The sequence below is a fragment of the Lepidochelys kempii genome, chromosome 9 (genome assembly GCF_965140265.1).
Source record: "Lepidochelys kempii isolate rLepKem1 chromosome 9, rLepKem1.hap2, whole genome shotgun sequence".
NCBI lineage: Eukaryota > Metazoa > Chordata > Testudines > Cheloniidae > Lepidochelys > Lepidochelys kempii.
Genome location: NC_133264.1, coordinates 101084097 through 101095369, shown reverse-complemented (window position 1 = coordinate 101095369; position 11273 = coordinate 101084097). Strand labels below are relative to the sequence as shown.

The following is an 11273-nucleotide window of genomic DNA, read 5'->3' as shown; positions in this document are numbered from 1 at the left end:
AATTACTTTGTAAATTTTGCGTACATTACATTTTGCTGATTTGGTTACATTGTGTTTTCTGAGTTTTATAATCAGGAAAAAGGTTCAAAAAACAAAATATATGAATACTGACCAAGTGATAATTTAACATGGTTTTTAAGCAATCACATTTTCTTGGTTCTACAGATTACACAATAGTTAAAAGTTAATTCACATTAATCCCACACTATTCACCAAACAATCCCTTTACAATGTTTGTGTAATTACTACACAAACAGGACAAACATATGTATATACTGTAGATGCAACACAGAACAGTGGCAACTTGGAAATTCCCACTCTTGTGGCAATGCCCTATCAATGCTTACTACAGTACATGGGTTCAGTAAACAAAACTGTACTAATACTTACAAATAAAGGGTTGATCCTGCATGTGCTCTACCAACAGAACTCCCATTGCTCAGTGTTAATTCCATGTGCGCAGCAACATGGTCAGGCCCAAAGTAAGCACTGCCATTCTGGGCAGATTTTACTGATTTAAAAGAACAAAAAATCCCACACTTTTGTGGTTACCTTCACATATTTGATCTGTCTGGCTTTATGATGGGGTACTACACTTCCACTGGGGGGAAAGCCTTAACTTTGCTTTAAGCACCAACAGATTGTTTTAAATGGGTTGCTATGTAGCTCAGTTATAAACACACAGGGGAAAGCCTAGTTTCCCTGAAGTCAAGGAGAGTTTTCTCATTGATTTCAATGGGGCTAGAATTTCACCCACTGGGATTTAATTTGTATTCGAATTAATCAATTCCTCTATTTTAAGACTTGTTAGAAAAGTGAGGGAGATGTTTTGTAAAACTTTTCAAGGACTGGCATTCTGATGCGTGGAACAGAAGGAACTTATACTTAAAGAACCCATGTTTAAAAAAACATTAATTTACTTTAAAAGCAATTAGAATATCATTCAGAGTGACTGATGCCATCATGGTTGTTACTGTTTTCTCCTACCAGCCTTAAAAATTGTCTTTAGGTGGCTTTATAAACTAAAGCATGTTTTAAAAAACTAAGAAATAAAGAAAATGAGAGTGAAACACAACGTAGTATAAAACTACAATTTAAGACTTAACAGAAACGCCCTATAGACAATATCTTTTAAAATCAGTCAATACAAAGCTCTAGTCTATGAAGTAAAAATTAAAACCATTGTCAGAGATTAAACTGAGAAGGAAGCTTCTCTATTTTAACCACAGGGCCAATGTAGAGAAAACAATTTTCATGTTAGAAATAAAAGTGTAATGTTTTCTTTTCACATTTCTATCACCAAAATAACTGCACATAAGACTTATTGTGCTTTTAAAAAAAACAAACCTGTGCATTTTATATACACGTTTTGCCCACAGGTTTGTAGAGACCTCTATAAACGCACTGTGTGTATATTATGCTTCACTGTGTGTGTTGCACATGTAATGGCCAAGAGTGTTAATACTATTTCTTTTCATATGGTTACAACTACTGTATAGTAGCTCACAAACTAGAGTCAAGAAGCAGTCTTAACTCCAGGGAAATTTCTTCTAGTTTGAAGCACTGCACGCTCCCCTAACAAGCATTCCTTTCAGGAGTCCAATATACCAGTATTTTTTGAGTGAAAATTATTGGAAAATGCCCACTCATGCCTCACTTTCCTCAAATAATTATTCTGGTCTTTCTTGACTAAGATATTCTGCTCTCTAGGCAGAGAGGGTACTGCCCCTTCAGATGCTCCACAAAAGAGGATTTGGGTTTTCACAGCCACAAAACCCTAGCCCCCTTATCTGTATACAGCAATTGTGTTTGCAGAAATGATCTTAGAGAAGGCACTGGTTCTATCCACTGCCCAGTGCTCTAGGGAAAGTGGATGTGCACAGAAGGATGGGAAGGGAGCGTTCTTTCCTTGAGGACTGTCAGAAAGGGAATACATTTAAAGGACTTTTTGTGACCTGAATGCCTCCCACCTTGTTTTTGAGCTCTGAAATGGAGCTGTCAGTCAGTGAGATGAAGAGGAGGCCAGCGGATGCTACTCTCCATCATCCCACAAGCACGGGCACACAGGGAGGGGAAGGGGCAACTGGAAGGGACTCTTGACAGACCTAAAATGAGAGAGCCAGGACCTTCCTGCAGGACTAGGATAGAGGAACAGAGTCCTTAGCCTTTGGGAAACTGAGGAAGCAAATTCTATACCTACTATAGCCTGTACAGAGAGATGTGGGTCCAGAATTAGGAGGTGATCCTTTCCCCCCTAAAACTATATTGTAATTCCAAAACATCTTTCTTCTCCCCATTCGCTTCACCAGGCTAACCTGTCTTCTGAATAATCTGGTCTGGGATACAGCCAGCATACACCCCGCTGGAAATTCTATACCACACAAAAATTGCACATATCCTCTTATATATGGACCACTAGAATTTTCCTTTACAATTTCAGATCAGAGTGGTGTTCCTTTATTTTTGTGTGACTTTTTAAAACATCAGGCATTTCATTTTCAGCTGGAAATTGTTGGACATGACAGACCAGTGTTTCAAAATGCTCATTTAAAGAAAGGATGCACCCTTTGGTCTAAGCTGGTGCAGAAAATGGTAAAGGGAGGTTGCTTAACTGTAACTAGAAGTTCTTCGAGATGTGTGGTCCCTATCTGTGTTTCATACATGGGTAAGCATATGCACCATGTACAAGTCCAGAGATTTTTAGTAAGCAATGTCCGTTGGTCTGCATGTGCACAGTTGCTCTCCTCATGGTGCTCTGACGGAGGGTATGAAGGCAGTGCAGGATGATGCCTCTTCAGTTTGTTCTCTTACCATGAATCCAGTCATCAGCCACCAAAGAGGGGATGGAGAGTGGGTAGTGAAATACAGTTAGGGACCATATATCTCAAAGAACCTCCAGTAACAGGTAACCTACCTCCATTTCTTCTTTGAGTGATGGTTCCTAGGTGTACTCCACACATGGGAAATTAGTAAGCAGTAGTCAAACAGGAGGTGGGAGCAAGGATGAAGATGGTATGCATGTCTGTAGTACTGCCATTCCCACAGCCGTATCTGCAACACAGGTATGGACCAATGCAGAACCTCTGAAGGCACTGCTTGTAGCGAGTAGATTACATCTCAGAGATGCTACAGAGGTGGTCTTGGCTCCAGTGGAGCAGGCTCTCACCCCTTCAGGATGTGAGAGATAAACATGTTAGCTAGTAGCAAAGATTCAGCTCGAGATCCTTTTAGAGAGTCTGTGCATAGAGAATGCTTGAGTCGTTGATGGCTCTGCTAAGGCGCTAAATAGTCTCGGTGGTTTCCTATTTGCTTTCATTCTCTCCACATAGAACACCAGTGCCTGTTGGACATCTGGAGAGTGAAGCCTACTCTCCTCATCAGAAGCATTGAGGTTTTGGGGGAAAAAATGCCAATAAGTGGATGGTTTGTTTTATGTGAAACTCAAATTATTTTAGGGATGAATTCCAGGTAGAGGCAGAGAGGTCTCTTTATGAAAAGTGGTATACAGAGAATTTGCCTTGAACGTAAGTGTGGCCATATGGACCATGTAGCTCAACATGCTGTCTGAGAGTGGCCAGTGCCAGATACTTCAGAGAAAATAAACAGAACAGGGGAATTTTCAGGAATCCATCCCGTCCCAGCTTCTGGCAGCTGGAGCTTTAGGAACACCCAGAGCATGGGGCTGCATCCCTGATCATCCTGGCTAATAGCCATTGATGGACCTATCCTCCATGAACATGGGCTCAAAAAAGAACGAGATACTCTTGACCTTCACAGCATTCTCTGGCAACAAGTTCCACAGGTTTACTGTGCATTATGTGAAGTACTTCCTTTTGTTTTAAACCTGCTGCCTATTAATTTCATCATGTGACCCCTGGTTCTTGTGTTATGTGAAGGGGTAAATAACACTTCCCTATTCACTTTCTCCACACCCGTCCTGATTTTACAGACCTCCATCACACCCTCATTTAGTTCTCTCTTTTTTTAAGCTGATCAGTCCCAGTCTTTTAAAATCTCTCCTCAGATGGATGCTGTTCCATACCCCTAATTATTTTTGTTGTCCTTCTCTGCACCTTTTCCAATGCTAATGCATCTTTTTTTTAGACGGAGTGACCAGAATGGCATCAGTATTCCAGGAGTAGGCATATAATGGATTTAACATTATGATATTTTCTGTCTTATCTGTCCCTTTCCTAATGGTTTCAAACTTTGTTAGCTTTTTGGCTGCCACCGCACATTGAACAGATGTTTTCAGAGAACTATCCACATGTACTCCAAGAGCTCTTTCTTGAGTGGTAAGAGCTAATTCACACACACTTAATCATTTTATATCCTGTTATTTTTGTATCCCATTGATTATCCTCATCTCACCAAGTTTCTTGGATGCCTGCTACATCAATATCCTCAGTTAATGCCAGGCAATTTAGTTCACACATGCTGCTATTCAGACTCCTAGTATTTTAAATCAGCACTTACAACATTTGTCAACATTCAGTTGTTTGCCTTCATGTATTATATTTAAATGGGATTCTAATGTTTTACTGTTCCTCACTAGCTCCAATCTGTACTTTACGTAACTTCTTTCCTAACCTCTTATCCTATCTGGGCCACCATTACCCTGTATCTAATGTGAACAGAAAGACTCTGACTTGATAAAGATCTTGCCCAAGAAAGAACCTGAGAAACTTTATGAGGTACGGGTGAATGCCTAAGTGAAAAGCAAGCATCTTTCATGTCAAGATCTGTGAACCATGTTGCCCTCTTCCTGACAGGGGATTATTGATGCCAACGTGACCATGCTGAATTTTAATTTTCAGATGAAGACATTTAATTGGTGTAGGTCAAGAATTAGTCTCTATTCTCTGTCCTTTTTGGGAACTAAGAAAACTGGGCAATAGAATCCCTTCCCTTGATGATGAGGTGGCACTCGTTCTATGGCTCCTTGCTGGAGAAGATCTGCCTCATGTAGGATTGCCTCATGAGCTCAGGGGCTGAGACGCAGGTTTGTGGGTAGGAGATAAACTCAATTGTATAGCCTGAGTGAATAATTTCCAGCACCCACTTGTCTGTTATTGCCCTCCAATTGGGGATGCAATGAATAAAGTGGCCATCAAATACTTGGGGGCAGGGTCAGAATAATGAGGCATCAACACAGCAATGCAGATGTTGCATGTCTTGTCAAAAGAAACTCTTAGGTAGGAGGTTGGAATCAGCTGTGGTAGATCTTCAGGAAGCTGTGTACCTTGGTCTCTATACCCTTGGTCGCTCTTGTGGTGGTTTGTGAGGGGGCCATCTTGGCCTGTACACTTGTTTGTGGTGCTTCCTGTGGGACAAGGGTATTGATGTTCAGAGAGTGAAGTGTTGTTTTCAAGTCCTCAACACAGGGAAGAGACTCATCAGTCTTTTAATTAAATAAGTTAACTTCATCAAAGTGCAGATCTTCAATGGTACTTTGCACCTCCCAAGGAAAACGTGAGGACTGTAACCAGGATTCTCTCCTCATAACTGAAGTAGCCATTTTTTGGAAGCAATATCAGCAGCATCTACTGCATCCTGAAGAAATATTTTGGCCACAAAGTTCACCCTCATCAATTAGGTTCTGGGATTGGGCTCTATCCTGCTGAGGGAGTTTGTCCTTGAAGTCAAAATACTCACCTTAATTGGTGAAATCATATTTTGCTAAGCGGGCCAGGTTGTCAGCAATTTGAAATTGAAGGCTTGTTGAAGAGAAAACTTCGCTCTCTTCCTAGGAGATTGAGGCATTTTGCACCCTTGTCCAAAGGTGTCATCTTGGGGTGTTGCGGCCCGGACCTCAGTGGCTGCTGAAGTTGGGTGCTGAATGTGAGAACAAAACCTGCTTCTTTAAGTGGAATGAAGTAGTGCTTTTCAACCTTTTTTGGGGGTGGGAGTGCATGAGGCAGGAGCGTACCACACTACCCTGGCTGGATCCATGACTGTTGACTGGGAGGCCTCTTGACTTGGACCTGAGGGTTTCAAGATATTCAACAGCTGTGCTGAGACTCCTGAACCTGCTTGAGCTGCACCTGGAACTAAGACAACACTTTTTGTGAGAGCTCCTGATTTTGCCTATGATCATCAGCAATTGGGGTGACTGCTTAATCTAGGTAGGATGATGTGAGATGCCACCAGAACCACTGGAAGAGTCAGATCTGGCTCAACTTCCTCACCCTCACACTCCAATGGAACTGTTTGGTGTTGGGTAGGAGAGCATAGGTAAGGTTCATTCGTGGATCAGGGTGCCAAGAGTAAGAGAATCTCTTAGGGCCCCAGTAATGCCACTGAGAGAGGACAACTGGTTGGGGGGGGGGGTGGACACCATGGCATTAGGAACCATCAGTCCCTTGGAAAGTCATACTTTGACAGAGGACTGAACCCTGATTTCCTGGAAATTCTGTCCATACTTGCCTCCTTTTGTAGATGTAGAGGTTCAAATGTAGCCCCTGACCAATCTGATGTCTAGTTTGGTTCCTGATTAACCATTGGAACCGTTGATACCAATGGATGGGTACTCAGGTTTGTATATGAGAAAGGAGATTAACTCTATGCCCTCAAGATGGTTTCCTCCTCCGGTACGACGATCTCTCTAAATAAGGTTGGACGTAAGAGGGGAGGGGACTGAGGACACAAGAGTGAAAATATCCCCTGGGGAGACATAGGTCTCAGACCGCCACATAGTGTAGGGTGTTTTGGTGGTCAGGGCCACTGGATCAGACACTTCCCTGGTTACAGTAGACATCGGATTTTTCTGAAACTGTGTTGGTGCAGAGTATGATCTGGATGCTGAAGGTAGTGGATGCCTGTCTTTTGGTTTCTACGTCGGCACCAAGATCAGTAGCAACAGATCTGTACTCCTGCATGCCACATTCTCCTGTAGAAGAGGTTTACTTGGGCCTAAGTCCTTAGGATCTGTGTGCAAGGACTCACCCAACTTGGATGGAGTTGGGGAAGGATCTCTTCAGGTCAGATTCTGAAGAGGATCTTCGCCCCTGTGCTTGTGAGAGTGCCCCATACTCTCACGAGAACCCTTTGATTCTTTAGCCTTGCAGGTTGTAGCCTCAGCTCCTGACTTTGTGCTCAGAGAGATGCTGCCTGTTGATTGAGACGAGTGTACAGACGGGGTGTCCCCAGCCTGGATGCAACTGGGGTCTCATGTTTTTTCCCCATGAGGTTCTCTCTCAGTCTGAGTGCTCAACCCTCATGAATTTGGGGAAGGAGTAGCAGATACTGCACATAGCAGGGATGTGAGCCTTGCCAAGACAGTAAAGTCAGCATTGATGTTGGTCACTCACTGAGGAGCGGGGGGGCAGGAAACAGTTCTTAAACCCTGGGGCTGTGGGCAGAGTCCTCACCCTTGGAGGAGGATTTCTCCAAAGTGGGGAAAAAACTAACTACACTAAACTAAATACTACAACTCGAAAATAGTAAATAGTGCAAATACTAAAAACTATCGGGGGAGGGTAGTTTCACACACAGATTGAAAAAAACAATGGAAGCAGCTGTGGATGCAGAAGATTCCACCTCAGGCCACGTGGAAGGAATTGGAGAGGCGTCAGTCCGCTCTGCCTCATACGTCCTCGGTGCAGACTCGAGAAGAGAAACTGTGTATGTGGACCAACATACACTGCTCACTAAAAATCTCCAGACTCTGATGCATGGTGCATACATGTACTATCACTCGAAGAAGTAGTATGTCTAACCAGTGCAGAATAATTTTTAACAGGAAGAAGGGCTAAAAATCTTGTACAAATTACCAGTGAAAATATAAACTAGAACCTACTAAACTGAGACAAAAGTTAATGAGATTGTTCCGTGGTAAAAGCAGACCTTTTAATGAAAGCGAAGTCTTGACATTTTGTCATTTACCAAATTATGGAAAACATGTTGGGAAAGCTGGAATTTGGTAAAGATGCATTTCATTTCAATAAGTGTTTTATTGTCTCTGTGTTGGAATCCAGACTTATTTTGAAAAAGCCAGACAAAATGCAGCCCTATGTTATGCTTTGGCATTTAAGAAAATATCAAAAGGAAACAACGTCAGAGCTTAAGTGATCCTTTACTTCATTTTCACATGCTCTGCCTGTGAAAATGAACACCAGTAGTTTTGAAAATATATTTTAAAACGATCATTTCCTGAAATACTAGTGAGAAACGTGGAACTTCTGAGGTGTAGTGAAGACAATCACCATCTTGTCAAAAATGATCAAAACTGAAAATATTTATGGAATACATCTTTGCATGGGTTGAATCTGGCAATAGATTTTAATGCCAATTTTTTTTTTTTTTTTTGGGAAGAGAATGGCCTCCAAGTCACCAAACACTTAAAAAAGAAAAATGCAGTTTTCACTATAGTGAAACAACTGCTGATAGTCCCCACCTCCACAATTGAGGCTATTTAGCTTCTTGTGGTACAAAAGTTGTGCTCCTGAGGAATTCTCTCAGTAGTGCACATGACAAAATACAGTACTTTACTATATAAATGTATTAATGTATATATTTTAGAGCTTTCTGTGGCTTACCACAGAACTGAAAAGAGGTGAATCGTTTACAGCTTTTAGAAGTACCCTAAAATTTACAGTGGCATTATCTAAAAAACCGCTGCTAGAGACCTCCACACCCAAACCTCTGCTCAGGCTCATTAACTCTTATAAAACCTTCTCCTGATCTTTATTTTGTTTTCAAAATACTGTAGGCTTTCAGTTTCCATAAGATCAGAGGGCGAAATCTTGGTCCCATTGAAGTCACTAGCAAAACTCCCAATGACTTCAATGGAGCCAAGATTTTACTTGGAATCCTTACTATTCATGTCACAGTTAAATTATTAGTATTTCCTTTCTTAATTTGTTCCTTTATACAGTACATTATTTAGGACCCTGCTTATGTTATGGAAGGGCTTTAGAAATCTGGACACAGCTGAGCCTTTTTGATGGTCTGTCAATGACTTGCACTCCTGTGTGCCATGACAATCAAAGTCACAGATCTAATCAGTCCAGCCTTTAATTTTTTATAAGTAAACTATTGGGACACTTTAGTAAGTGTATTTCTGAGACAGTTCGAAGTCATTCAGTCACTCTAAACTAAGCACTTTAATGCCACTACTTAAAACATGCTATAATCACTTAGAAATGCCATGGCTGAGATATCTTATTCCTTAAAAGGACAAAACATTCTTACATGATACATTGGAGCCATCCAAATATCCTGCCAATCTTTGGGGGAACAGAAGAAACATATGGGGCCAAAGAAAACATTTTGATATGTTCAGACAAATAATAATAAAAATGAATATTATAGTTTTATATTATCTTGGGGTAACTTCGAATTGAATGCTCAATAAACAGCACGTGAATAACTCCTATGATAGTTTACTCGTCAAAAGGTAATGAGTGAGATTTCCTAAAGCTCTTACTGTTGGCATAACTCTATTCCTATTCAAGTCAAGCCAATGCTGAGTGCTCTGAAGCCCCCACCAAATAGGGCTCAATCTGAGTAGCCAGAGAAGGTCCTACACAAAGTGGAAACACAGTGTTTCAAATGTGCAGGATGCTGGGATCTCTTCACTCCATTTGATGCCCCAGTGCAGAGCAGAGGCAGTTTCCCACATGGAAAAGTCAGAAGACGACAGGCTACTGGGGGCATGAGAGGGTGAAGTTAGTGGATCTGTAAGCAGATGTGGCTAGAAATAGATAATAAATAAAAGGATTGATGATGGCTTCTTATGATTAAAGACGTTTAGAAACAATCGAAACATGCAATATTACAGTTAATTCCATCAGCTAGGAGCATCCTTCTACAGGCTGCTCTCCCCTTGTCTGTACATGGAAGGAGGGTAGGGACTGCTACTTCCACCAAGTGGGCTGGGCTAACCCAAGGGAATGGCCAGGCCCAGCCACACTGCATCCTGATCAGAACCCTGATTTCTGCATGGAAATCTAGAATTCATTCAATATCAACCTAAGGAACCTTGCCCTCCAAAGCTGCAGTTGTGGGGTTTATTTTGAATTCTGAGGTGAGGGGAAAAGAAGCGCTGTAGACACCAATGCCTCCCCCATTTTCAGATTGGAGGTATTGTTTCTCCATTCCTTAAAACATGGAGCTGTATTAACTCCTTTTTCAGTCTCTTCTGCAGCTGCTACTACTCCACTCCTGGGGGAATTCTGCACCATTGCGCAACGCAGAATTTGTGCAGAATTAATGTTCTGGGCAGAATTTCCTTTCTCCCTGCAGAATTGGCGCTGCACAGCTGCTGGCTGCCAGTAGGGGCCAGCAAAGTCCGTCTCTCCAATACACTGCTGGAGAGAGAGGGAGGGTTCGGGCAGCTGCCGTTCCTAGCACGCCCTGAAGAAAGGAAGTGGCAGCGCGCAGAAAACTCCGTACAAGCCTGGGACCCAGCATCAGGCTGTTTTTCCCCTCTGGATCCCTGCGCAGGAGGAGATGCTTTTGTGGGTAAAAAAACCCACTTCTTCAGATGCATGGAGTCATGCATCTGAAGAAGTGGGGTTTTTACCCACGAAAGCTTATGCCCAAATAAATCTGACAAATTATTTTAAGCTACTTAGGGACAACTGTGCTAACTTTTATTTATTTATTTTTAAGTGAAACTAGTGTACTACACTGACAGCTAGACTTCTTAATGTTAAAATTTTAAGTCAGAATGTAATCTTCTCTTGACATATTGCAATACTCCACAAGGGATCAACAAAAACTAAGTGACTAGAAGTGGTCTTAAGTGAGGCTTGCACTGTATTCAGAAAACTTTACAGAGGAAACTTAATTCCATCAGGAAAACTGAAGTTTTATTCAGGATTGGTGAATGTATTTAAACAGTCCAACACACACCTGCATTATCCAATTTAGATGATCGTTAGACAAGTCTGAAACTTAACTTAATGTCTTTGCCACCAGCAAGTCTGTGGTTAACACTACTGAAACAGGAATTGCTATTTTTGTAGTCAAGAGGGTATGTATAAAAAACTGCAAGATAGTAACAGTTGTTAATATGGAACATTTTTTCCTCTCTTTGAATGATCAGGTAATTCTTCAGCTATTAAAATACAGCAAAAGTAACCAACACCAATCTGCTTGCTGAACTAAATTTCCTCGTTCACTGTCATCTCAGTTACATTTATTTTTCCCCCTGATATTGTATTTATGTGAAATGAGAATACACTGACCCATTCTTTTTTAAAATGGACCTCTCCTATGAATATGAATTAAGATAAACAATAAAAAAGGATAATTCAGAGGAAAGATAA

The 11273-nt window shown here is 41.5% G+C and overlaps 1 protein-coding gene across 1 annotated transcript in view; it reads right to left on the bottom strand.

The window, feature by feature from the left end:
- Positions 1-991: 991 nt before the first annotated feature.
- Positions 992-11273, bottom strand: part of LRCH2 (leucine rich repeats and calponin homology domain containing 2) — a 93482-nt gene continuing 83200 nt past the window's right edge. The window contains exon 24 of the transcript XR_012160642.1: positions 992-9694. The gene's annotated coding sequence lies outside the window, so the exon portion shown is untranslated. The remainder of the gene's footprint in view (positions 9695-11273) is intronic.